At 44.9% G+C, this 13199-nt stretch overlaps 2 protein-coding genes across 3 annotated transcripts in view; one reads left to right on the forward strand and one right to left on the reverse strand.

The window, feature by feature from the left end:
• The window catches only part of LOC142814398 (uncharacterized), a 181254-nt gene that overhangs the window by 135652 nt on the left and 32403 nt on the right, over positions 1 to 13199 (forward strand). The gene's annotated exons all lie outside the window — the stretch shown is intronic.
• The window catches only part of LOC142814565 (uncharacterized), a 416641-nt gene that overhangs the window by 130622 nt on the left and 272820 nt on the right, over positions 1 to 13199 (reverse strand). For both annotated transcript variants that reach the window (XM_075893452.1, XM_075893453.1), the window contains one exon: positions 54 to 323. The gene's annotated coding sequence lies outside the window, so the exon portion shown is untranslated. The remainder of the gene's footprint in view (positions 1 to 53; positions 324 to 13199) is intronic.

Here is a 13199-nt window from a genome sequence, read left to right on the forward strand (position 1 = left end):
TATTAGTAGGTGTTGTGTCTTGGCACTGTCACTCAGTGCAGCGAGTGTCTCACCTGGAGTAAAATGCAGGCGAAGCGCGCTGGACCCCAGTTGAGGACGAAACTATGCGCCGGCGTCGAGCAAACTTCGAAAACAGCGGCAATCAATGGTCACACCGGCTGAAGCTCTCACTGTATTTGACAAGCACGTAGGGGACGCACTACATCTCGAATAACTGGCGCCCACGCATGCGCCTTCTGTTGTCGTACTCAAATCTGGTCACTTTCGGAGGGACCGTCCTGCACACCAGGTTGAGCAGCTTTTCCGCGTTTACCTTAGGGAACCTGCAAGGAAAAGAAACGTGGTAGCACTCATTTTTAATTTTTTTTAAAGCTAGACGATTATTAAGATGCGCTAGTTGGAAGGAGAAGGCAGCCAAACGTGCTTTAATAAAACTTAGATATTAAGCGCACCAAAGAGAAATTAGACAATAAGTCAAGAACACACGAATTAACGCATTCAGTAGATTTTAGGTCTTGTGGCAAACTACTGAAGTAATTTTTTTTTTGCTACGTCGGGAATACTGCAACGTGAGAGTAAGCATTGGCTAAGAGTCTTCATCGATGCTGTTTTGTGCATTATAAATGGCTGCAATTCACTATTACTAGGAGAGATTTTTAACGCATATCATGGATCAGGAGACTGCTGCAGAATCTGAAGTCATTAGGCACGGGATAAATCACAATTACAGCTACCTGTAGCTGTGTTGTTTCAGTAGGCGTGCTCGAATTCTTTGCTGATTCGCTTCCAGAATTCACATACTGTAGCGCAAGTTTAAATTATCTCTAGAAGAAAAATACCGACACACGCGCACACACAAACACGCACAACTTGATCTACCTGCAAAGATTTCCATCTATTTAATGAACCACAACTTCGCTTATTCTTTTCATATCGGCCAATGTATTCAAGGGAAACATCTATTCTAGATGACTATGCTTGTATCGATCATACAATATAGGGGTAAAAATAGTAAAACTTAATTTTTATATTGCACCTTATATACAGATAAATTTAGCTATCGAAGCAAGGTAGTGAAAAAAAGAACACGCCCCATTTCTATTACGCAACAGAAGAAACAACGTATTCTCTTCGGCCTTGATAAAACCTTCAAAACAAAAATGAATGGGACCACACGTGAAAATCTGGGCGCAAAGTGTACAAGCCAGATTTAATTTCTGTTCGGCCTACATTACTCAATCCCCTGAAATGTACTCGTTACGAGCTGGAACGAAAAAATATATATATATACATACTTGAGAAGCCCAATTTTATACGACACAATTTTTAACACGAGTGAATTTTTATATTTATCAATTTTTGCTGATATAATGATCCATTTTTTGTCTTTGCACAAATACGATAAAGTGCAGAACTAAGAAAAATGAAGCAGCTGTCGATCGAAGATTGCTGTTTGAATAGTAGCACGAGTTTTGCGACAATTTAGGCAAAACTATTTTCTGAGAGTTTTCTACCGATAGTTTAGGATATGAAAACTGGAAATGAATTCACTAAGCTGAAAAAAAAAGAACCTTGGCGACATTCTGCATCATTGTTCTTTAACGTGCAGTAAAAACATTAATTGAGTTAGAAGGGATAGACTATAGTTTTAAACGCGAATTCCGTTATTACCCCAGTAATATGCTGACTGATATAAGTGGAAATGATGATCATGCTGGTTTATACTGAATACCACGCCATAATTTACACGCATGTGAGTGTAAGCGTGAGGTCAAGAATTTCAATCTGCTTCTTCGAATTTCGCGTTTGCTATTAACAACAGCATGAACTAAATGCGCAGCTGTGCACGCAAGTGCGGCACCTTACGCTCACGTAGTGAGAACTTCGATGATTCGCAAAAGGAACAATTTTGGTCGTACAGTCGCTCTGGGCAACTGTGCTTGGAGAAGGCGTTCTTGAAAAGTTTGAAAAAGCCAATTTCATTCGCACAGGCATTCTATTTTATGAAGCATTCTTAAGGTGTCCACCTAGCGGTGAAACATGGCTTGCGATTGAGAAGGTGATGCACCAGGGGTCTTATTACGCTATCTCGTTGTAGTCTTGAAGGCGACGCTCAAACGCCCTGTAAGCTGTTTTCAGGGATTGTTTTGATTAATGTGTGGGGCTTAACGTCCCAAAACCACAATATGACTATGAGAGATGCGCTAGTGGAGGGCTCAAAAAATTTAGACAACCTGGGGTTCCTAACGTGCGCCAAAATATGAGCACATGGGCCTACAGCATTTCCGCCTCCATCGAAAATGTTGTCGCCGTAGTCGGGATTCGATCCAGTGACCTACGGGTAAGCAGCCGAGTACCCTAGCCACTAGACAACCACTTCGGAGAAAGTTGTTTTAAGGGCGAAGCACCTTATGGTCGAACCTTGTTCCCCCGCCGGCGTGACATAGAACTTGGAGCACCCGCTAAAGGCGCCATGGTGAATGTTCACTCCCGGTGCGCGATATATCTCTTCGACAGCCAAGATGCGGTCGTGCGCTTCCGGCACGAGCGACATCAGGCTCGAATAGTCGAAAAGTAGTTTCACTCTTTATTGTTTCTTTAACAACAGAATCAAAACGAATCCGTATGATGGCTGTGAATAATTGCTCTGTCAACGAATTTATACATGGTGGTTCCGATTCAAATGTTTCTAAATATGAGGCCCTTAGCTGTGAAATTCTACAGAAAAGTTATCAAACTTTCCCAACACACAATTCTCACAAAGATTTAAAATATGTTGCTTTTAATTGCAGTCACTGCTGCTCAGAACCACAGGTTCTGGAAGCAGCAATGCGTTTTCAATGCGACCCGATTTAGATTTGATTTGCCAATGCATTTGCAATGCGACCCGATCTGCGGCACATTTCTGGCCTGCAGCAAGGTACCACCTTCACGCTACACAACACGAAAGACTTAATGGTTGGTGCTTCTAAGATAGCATTGAAGGGCTGTCGGTTTTCCCGTCGAGATAAATTGAAAAAAAAAAAAACTCCCGCGTGTATGTGCGTTTAACTGCGCCTGGCGCCTGGAATAGCAACGGAGGTCAAAGGCATCTCCTTGATCATCATCAACAACTTCTGAATAGTACAGTAAATACACTAACAATGCGCGAAGTATCCATAGCCACACATAAGAGTAATTGATGATTCAATTAGGTCCTGTTAAGGAGTACATGTCAATGCATGAACCGGAGGATCACTTTGAGTTATGATTTAGGCCTAAGTCTGGGGCTTTCTGGTACGACTACTATGCATCTCTACATTACACTACGTCGTGGAAGACTCGATATTGCTTTTGCAGCTTAAGCTGTTATGAGATCACAACAAACCCTAATTTTGGCGCCGTAGTTGTCCGCTGTCGCTGCCGGTGTCAGTAACCGCTATCGTGTGAAGTAAGGAACAGATGATAGAACGGCATTCGAGGAGTGGTCGTTTGCGTGGCAGCCCAGTGTTCTACCACTCAGCTACGCCGGTGCCCAACTCCATTGAAAACTGATTCTATACAGCCATAATGTCGGGTAAGGAATTTTGGTAACATTTGTAATAAATCGTTTTATAACTGCAAAGTAACAACCAGATGCCACACAATGAAGATTCCGTAACGAGTGGATCGTTAACTATATGATCCAACCCATTACAAAAGTCACAGCATAATTCTTCAACCTCGTCAGCCACAGCATCACCTAAGTCCACATAAATGCCTTACAATTTTGTAGCGGGCCCCGCGCTTCTTCGAAGAATGACGAATAATGGCATAGCGCACGCTTCGCTACAACAGAAACATCATAATAGTAGATGGCGCACTGAGATAGCATTAAAATGTGCTTGTAAGCCGCTCTTCCTGCTGTGACTGTGACTATGCTGCGCGTTTCGGGCCAGCCTGGCGTTTTTATTTTTTTTTCTTTACTGCATGTTATCCTTCACCGTGAGCTAAATTTAAGTACACGGGTTTTCTTGCATTTTACTGCTATCAAAATGCAGTCGCCAAATTGGTAGGGGTGGCGGGAATCGAGCCCGCGCCGTTGAACTTAGCAGCGCGGCACATGACCAAATAAGCTATTGCGGGGTGTGGTCATCAAATGCCAACTCATGCACAAAGTACTTTGTTGGACAAGGCTTGAAAATAGCAAGCAGCTGCAAGGTAGCTAAGTACCAACGTAGGTCGGAGAGTTTCTGTATGTGCAACGCCTATAGGTACAAGGCCACTTTAATTACGTCACCATCCGAAAATAAAAGAACATTTTAACTGTCGAATAGGATATGCACGTACATAGCTGGGACATTTTCAACAACAGAGGGACAATTTTGGTTGTATTAGGCCCGTGTGCTCAGATTTGGGTGCACGTTAAAGAACCCCAGGTGGTCTAAATTTCCGGAGCCCTCCACTACGGCGTCTCTCATAACCATATAGTGGTTTTGAGACGTTAAACCTCATATATCAAATCAATTTTGGTTGTATAGAAAACGAACATTTATTGACATTTTGTTCGCACCAACGAAACCTCACGCACTACCTCTAGCATGGCTACGCGCATACAAGAAACAAATAACTCTGGCGTGTGTATTTCACACAAGGCGTGTTGCGACAGCATGTTTAAGACGTGTTGCGACACCATGTAAGTTTTCCTTGGCTTGCAACAAAAACCACTCACAAGCAACTGTCACGCTACACAGTCACGCTACAAACAAACACGCACCCTCCCACAACTCTTACATCACGCCAGACAGCCATAACATGTCCCCTAAAGGTAGCTCTACAGAACGGGCAAGTGTAAGAATGAGAAGAGCACCTATACGCCGATGCTCGGCTAAAATCAAGCGCCCGCATTGGGAAGACGGCAGAAACGACAACGTTTTTTTTTTACTTCTTCACTGTGCACCAGTACTTTGTAGACACGATTACTTTCGCAAGCTACCGCCATGCACTTTAGAGCCCACATGCACTATGGCTTTACTTTATTGTCTCGGTTTTCGAAGTGCTCTACTATAGAAGATTATTGGCCGCTGTCTGCTCATCCTCATTTCTTTACTTCCTTTCTTTCTTTGATATGTGTTGCAGAGGTGTGTCGCACCGAATACCACGCGCACGAATTTAGACAATGTAGACGGAAAGTGCATGAATGAACGAGGCCCGCGAGCTTCGCTGTTTGAAAGTAATGAGGACGTCGATGCACCGAGAGCTGCGCTAATCTAATTTCCACCGTCTGCATGGATTCCCGTGAAGTTGCGTGCAGAGCAGCGAAACACTGCGGCGCACAACTGGATGTATCTTACGACTCGGTATACGAAGCAATCTAAGAACAGTGTGTCTTTCTATTGCAGAACCACCATCGCTTAAATTGCATTGGTCACGTCATACTTATGTCTTTTTACGAAACACTACTGAACTAGAGCTAGTGGGCTGCGCAAGTGGGCAGTAATAGATATATTAGACAGAAACGTGTGCGCTGCAAGCTATAGTTCTGAGCATAAAATCTTCGTTTCACTGAACAACTCGCGGGAGGACGATCTCCCGACTGAGGAAACATTCGTATTATATTTTTTCGGCTTTGGTTCATTGCACTGTGTCTTTGTCACTTCGACATTCAGCCGCGACGTACTCGAAGTTCCATGAAGGAATGCCTCGCTAATTACGAGTCTCTACTCATCTTCCAACCTGTAATTAGAGCGATCGTGATTGTCGGCGCGAGGAGACTTTTTGCAATTTCTCATTCATTGGTGCATGCATATTGTTTAACCTTTAATTAATAGTGTTTGTTTTGCTATTTCGTTCGCATTTCTTTGAGGAATAAAAAACGGAGAGGTGGGGGGGGGCAGTAAGAGAAGCACAAGGATTTAACACAGGACTCAAAGCAGTCGGTTGTGAGTCATTGATTTGGTTGGCTAAGAAGGCGACGCCGTGTGATGGGCGCTTGTGGTTAGGAGAAAAAAAAAAACATTGAACTTAGCATGGCCCACGCAATGAGATTTATTATGTTAAATCTTAAGTATATACATTCACACACACAAAAGGAATGTGTGCAACAGACATGTCGGCTTTGCACCCGTTTTGTGCTTAAACTTTATCATTATAGAATACCAACTAGCCCGTTCCCACAGTCTGCCTAAACTAACAATTATACTAAACGCTGTTGAATGTAAAGAATTGCGCTATAATTTATACTGAATGCCGGCTATGCAATGAAATTAGTGCTACTTGTCTGCATGCATGATGCATTCGTCGCATTGTCTCTGCCTAAGCCTTCAGTTTTTTTTTCTTCATATCGTTAAAGAGGACACGTTGCAGTCACTCCGATGGCGGCGGCGTAGTCATCAAGCGAAAATTTGCGACAGATGCATATAGGAGGAATCGAGCCGGAATGAAACTTGGGTATTTTACGCATCATTCCGGTGTTTTAACCGCCACGGCGATCCGGGGGTTATGCTGCTCGGCCACTGAACCGAAGGTCGAGGGATCGAATTCCAGCTGCTGTGGTTGCATTTTCAATGGAAACAAAAATGATTGAAGCCTTCTTACTCACATTTTGGTGCGCATCATATAGCTTAAGTGGTCGCAATTTTTGGAGCCTTTCACTACGGCCTCCGTCGGAATCGTATTGTAGTTTTGGGGCATTAAACCCTGTTGTGGCACAGCACCCCCTTCCCCTTCCCCGGGGGTCAAACACCTGCGACCGGTCAAAGAACCGCCGGCTTGGAGATGCCACGTCACCTCACCAACCGCACTGAGTTGCGCACGTGATCAACCCACCTGCACGAATCTACACCCGCGGCACCTGACCAGCCTACCTGATTTAAGATCGTGCCGGCCTATTGTTAAAGGACTCACCTCAGCCTACTTGGTCGTGCTGGCAGACTCTGCTATATCCGCTGTACCTGTGGTAGGCTAATATTGTTCTTGTTTTCTTAAACGTTTGCCACCTTGCTCCACTCTTAAGCGATAAGTTCGACATCCGCTGCAACAGCCACGTTGCCGCTGCGGTGCGTACCAACCGCAAGCAGTATTCTTATAATTTAGTGTTTTACTAAAGAGCGCCGCCTGTGCTTATAAGACTGCAGTGAAAATATATTAAATTTTATATGGTTGTCGTGTCGTGTGAATAGTCGAGTTAAAACACGTGATATTGTGTGGTAGAAGAGTGAATTTGCACCAGCAGTCACGGCATTCGAATTACGTAGCGTGTGGGTGGTATATAAAATTCCACGCGTTACAAAGCTTTCGGACATAATTGATCATCATCATTAGCGACAGAATGACCAAAGTTTGCAACTGTGTAGGTGCGCGTATTTCCCCCGGACATGTAGGGAATTCGCAACTATAGTTGCAGTATGAATTCTAAAAGAGATTGAAAAAGTCGATGTTAGGCACTCCGATGTTTCTTTCCTCGCAGAACTGTCGAGTTGTCTACTGGAAAACAAAGTGCGGCAAGCGATTCTGATTGTTATGTTTCTAGTGAAGAACTACACCGAATACATATCAAACTGGAGCCCGGAATTCCCTAAAGGTAAGGGCTAATGACTAGCGATTATCAGTAAAAATTATTTGATTTAGTTGTAAAACGTTGCAAGCAGCTGAGATCAGCGCGACACTTTGAGGAGCAGATCTCAGTTACCAGCTTCTCTCTACGTGGCCTCTGAGATCCACTTCCGACAGCACATGAAGCGTGGTGTTAACCCGAAAAATTCACCAGGACATGCTAAAGTCCCTCTGTGAGTGCCAACTACCTAAGAGAAGGATTAGGCTCTCCTCTAGAATTTTTAATCTTGTAAACTGAAGCGTATTTTCCAAGAGAGTCAGAGTTAATGCGGTCACTGTTGTTTTCAGCGTTATATGGTTCTGTGATCGTTTAGTGATGGCAGTCAGTTGTCTTTGCTTTTAAATGGCCAGGCTGTAGACCTCTCAGGGCTGTTGGTAACTTGTGCTTCGTCGTTAAAAGCTATCTAGAATGCTTCGTGAACCGGCAAGTGATTTCTTCATTCTCTTCATTAGGCGAGTATGTGCCCCAGGAATTGGGCATGCCTCACTACCTAGAACAGGTGCGACCATTAAACGAAAACTCTGCTCTGCGAAACGGAGCGCCTGAATCTCGTGCCAGTCACTTGCGTAGTACTGAAACGCGAAGCATGATCGACATTTCCTGGACATGGCTAGACCGAGGGAGGTTCGAACGCCTCAGGTATGCCAGGGGAGGTTCAGATGTACCGGTGGAGCTACTGGAGCTGGCTTGAAGATAGGTTTTCGCGAAAAGAGAGATGATGGCTGTGAAAATTTACGGGAGATTCGAGCTTGCATTGGTTTACATCACTGCCAACTAAACTCAAAGAAAGGCTGAGGGATTTTATAATGAAAAGTTGACGCTGCTTTTCTAGAAATGGCCAGTCGTGACGAATGGTGAAAACGTAAGCATTGCTAAGAAAAAGTGGCTAAGTTATTTCATGGCCGGTGTGGAAGTGACGTGTAACAGCAAGAGAAGGGGGAAATTATTACCACGATTGCGGGAAACTCGGACCCGTCTTGCGTTTGCGAACTTTGACCCGGATACCTTGAGTAGGTTATGCAAGCCTCTAGTTGAGTATCATAGCGAATATCAAGCCAGTGTGATAATCTCCTTTCCCGCCTAGAGCATTGTCGTTCCTCTCATATTCTTGACGAAGTCTGTGATATGAAGGACGACTTTCACGCTTTGCTCTAGCTACACATGCCCAAAATGAAGAACAAGAAGACGATGGTTCGGTCGATGGTTTATGATTTTAATAGCCACGACTAATTGTACAATATACACGTATGTACTGTGGTAAAATCTGGTTTGATAATTGGCCTTTACCGGAGACTTGTCTCTAGCGACAGACAAGGATTGGCGCCAGTCACGCATAGCTTAACACAGCGCTGCTGGTCAACTTGAGGTTTGTTTAATGTAGTGAGACCTTAGAGGAGTAATGATATCTAGTAAAAACAAGCATACGTTGTTATTGTTAGTTAAGTCTTAGCAATACGTAGTGAGACCTCTAGGACCTCTCGGCAAGCGAGACCTAGTAAGGTCAAGGGAAACCTCACAATACAACGTGAGACTTCAATTTGACCAGCTCCGTCGTGCTAAGCCGCGCCGAAGTGTCAGACCGAGCTTGTAGATCTGCGTGCATAAAGAAATCGTAGCCGATTATGTGTACTCGGAACTGTACCGATATGTGGGTGTAAAAAAAAATTCGGCAGATCCCACGTACCTGGGAATCAACTTTAAGCGAACTACGCGGAGGGAAGGTGACCGTGTTGCATTTTTTTAGCGACCCGTCATGAAATGACGCTAAATATATGTACAAATGTTGCACGAAGAGACATATGTTGAAGAGTTGCAGATGTTTATATAACCTGTTTTCCACTTGCACAACGATGTCAGCTGGAAATGCGTTTTAGCCACACCAGAAGCTGATATGAAGCGCTGATGCTCGCGAAGATGCTGGCCCTTGACACTGCTATATAAATCAATTTCATCACATGACACCTCACCACAGTTGACGTTAACCCGACGTGACGGCTGTATGAAAGGAGTACATATGTAATGTTTTTAAAATTGGGTACGCAGCACTGCATCCACTATTGACATTTCACGAAGATTAGCGTCTGTTTGAAAAGTAGTTCCGAGATCTGGCGTAGCACTGTGGTAGAATGCTCAACTGCCACGAAAGATGCTTGGGTTCGATTCCTACTGGGTCCATGAAATTTATTATTTGCATTCATAGGGCGGCCAACGCTGCCTATGTCAGGTTTTTTTTTTACACTGACATTTATTCTATGCCTTCGTTGGGTCGATGGTACCGATGTCAGGTATAGCTTAACGCTCACGTGTTACAAAGGCCCATGTGTGTTCTCGTCGTTCCTGGATAGATACTAACTGTCAATCACCTGTGGCACATACCAGCACAACAGCGGCACATACCCGCCCATGGGTATGTGCCACTGTCTGGTGGCAAATGTTTGACGTCGTACGCGACGGGATTGTGACATTATTCATGTCTTGACCAATGTGTCATATTCGTCAAACAATCTTACCCTCCCCTGCCAATTTTGGTTAACGCCAAGTCAAGGGGGTGACCACGAGAGCACCCAAACGTAAGCGGCTAGATAGATAGATAGATAGATAGATAGATAGATAGATAGATAGATAGATAGATAGATAGATAGATAGATAGATAGATAGATAGATAGATAGATAGATAGATAGATAGATAGATAGATAGATAGATAGATACGCTCAAAGTCGCCGAAGTTCGCTATGCTTTGCATAAAAAAAAAACGCCAGGCCTGCGCGGTAGGCGCAGCACAGTCAGCGAAAGCTAGAAGAGCGGCCTTCAGAGCCTTTTCAAAACACTCACTGTATAACTACTGCAACCGCAATTGCTCGATACCTACTAGGGCATTAATAATAAACTTTGAGTAGTAGGCCGGCATTCTCTATGCTATTTTTCGTAATTCTTCAAAGAAGCGTGGTATCTGCTAAACACTTGCTAGGAATTTTGTGACAATTGTCCATGCAGTGGCTGACGACGATGAGAAATTATGGCTGAAGTGGTATGCACCACAGTTAATAGGGAAACAAGAACAAGCTTTTGTAATGGGTTGGAGCATTGGATGGCCCACTCGTTGCGCTAATCGCATTGTGCAACGACTGGTTGTTCTTTCGCTATTGTAAAACGTTTAAAAGTCGTATTAACGCAACTGATTTCCCGACATCAAGCCTGCCTAAGGCAAGTTTAACAAGTCACAAGCACCGGTGTAGCTCAGTGGTAGAATATTGGGCTGGCACCCAGCGAACCTGGGTTAGAGCCCCACTGTGCCATTGGTGCTAGGTCATGCCTGCCTAAGCCAAACTTGACAACAAGTTATTAGCAATGGCGTAACTAAGTAATAGAATGTTGGGCTGGTACCTAGCACACCCGGGTTCAAGTCCCACTGTGTCATTGGTGCAAGGGTTTTTTGTTTCTATAGTCGCACGATGTGGTTACGGACACCGGCGGCGGCGGCGGTGGTGGTGGCGGCGTTAGCGGCAGCGGACAACATGCAACTGCGCGTGACCCGAGTTGTGATCTCATAACAGCTTTCGCTGTAAAAACGTTTAGCGATTAAGAGTACTTCGTACACTACTATGGGAAAGTAGAAAACCACCCCTGTTACGTGAACAATTTACCAATACACCTGGTGCATTTAGAAGAAGTTCTAAACGATTTGGAGTGCTTGGTTCTATACTATAGGAGAGCATAAAGCCATTCCGTAAGTCTCACACTTGATGAGGCCACATGTCCACCTTGATAGACTTGTGCATGGGGAGGGGTTAAAAAGTTGGTAACGATTTAAAGTACTAGGTATTCTTTTGATTCAAAGTACTAGGTATTTTTCTATGGGAGAGCATAAAGCCACTCAGTGATTTACAAGCAGTTTTCTAATCTGATGTTCAGAAAAATGTTATCAGTACTGAGGAAATAAATGTTTAGAAAAAGTGGCCAACTATTTAAAGTACTTGGTACTTCACTATTGGAGAGCATAATGCCGTCCCGCCTGAAATGATAGAAAACTCAATACGCTGTGTTTAGAAAAAAAATGTTGAACGATTTCGAGTACTTTGTACTCAACTATGGGAGAGCACTGAGCCGTCCCGCTTCCCCCCTTAACGGTACCTATAAGCTGTGTGTGTTTAGAAAATTTTATAAATCGGCAGCACCAAGCACAGGACCGGGTTAACTGGCGGAACATGGGAGAAGTCTTTGTCCTACAGTGGACGTAGCCAGGCTGATGATGATGATGATGTTTAGAAAAAGTGGGTAACGATTTAGAGTACTATAGATACTCTACTATGGGAGAGTATACAGCCGTCCAGTGGGCGTACGTTATATAGTCATCACATTGAAAAAAAAAACATAACAATTGCCTTTACGCTACGGACCACAAAAGCGTTCCTACTATACGGAGCCGACTATACAAGTGCATTGCTACAGACATTATCTAGCGAGACATACGTGTTGTCTCTGATTGATCTTGAGGTTTAATTTGCCTTTGTGCAAATATTTGCGCAAAAATTTTGGCAAGCAGACCTATTAGTACAGCTAATCATACTGTAGCATTGATATTTGGCACAGGCCGGAACGCCAGCTGAAGAAGAGAAGGAAGAGTGTTGTTGCTGCTCGCGCTCGCTCCGCTTGACAGCTGGTCGGTTCTACCGCTACGTTTTCCACAAAGTAAACGTCTCTTCTGCTCACCACTAAAGGTGTACTATCAAGTGGTGGAGAGTGCTGGGTACCTTTTTCCATCCTGGAACTCCGCAACCGAACTCTACCTTCGCCATCAACAATGTCCATCGACGCTGCACAGCAGACGGCTCCTACATCTCCACCTGTCCACTGTCCCGGCGTCCCGAGAGAGCGAGATCCAGACATCTTCAACGGCACCGATGAGCAGGACGTCGAGGACTGGCTCTCTTCGTTCGAACGAGTAAGCGTCAACAACAGGTGGGACGAAAACGACAAACTGGGCCGCGTCCACTTTTACCTCAGAGGAGTAGCAGAGCTCTGGCTCAACAACCACGAAGCCGAGCTTACCGACTGGGCCACTTTCAAGACCACCTTCGCGGACGTGTTTGGCCGACCGACAGTGCGCAAGCTCCGTGCAGAACAGCGCTTGCGGGATCGCGCCCAACTGTCGGGAGAGGGTTTCACGTCCTACATTGAGGACGTCGTAGGCCTCTGCCGTCGCTTTGATCCTGACATGTCGGAAACCGCCAAGGTAAAACACATTATGAAGGGCATCGAGGACGATGCCTTCCACATGCTGGTGGCTAAAGACCCGCAAACAGTTTCGGAAGTCATCCAACACTGCCAAAGTTTCGATGAGTTGCGAAAACAGCGCATTTCAACGCGACGGCCTACTTTCGACATGACCAGCACGCCAGCATTGACCGTTGGTGCAATATCTCCAGAACAGACTGTATTGACCCCGCAAATCCAGCAATTTATCCGAGAGGAAGTGGCACGCCAGTTGTCCCTTGCCCCCTTGCTTCCCAGCAATACGCATGGGCTGACCTCGTCACTGCGCCAAACCATCGAAGAGCAAGTCTGCGAGGCACTTCCCCCCACGTACCAGCCACCACCTGTGTCCGCTCCCCTGACTTACGCTGA

The sequence above is a fragment of the Rhipicephalus microplus genome, chromosome 4 (assembly GCF_043290135.1).
Source record: "Rhipicephalus microplus isolate Deutch F79 chromosome 4, USDA_Rmic, whole genome shotgun sequence".
NCBI lineage: Eukaryota > Metazoa > Arthropoda > Arachnida > Ixodida > Ixodidae > Rhipicephalus > Rhipicephalus microplus.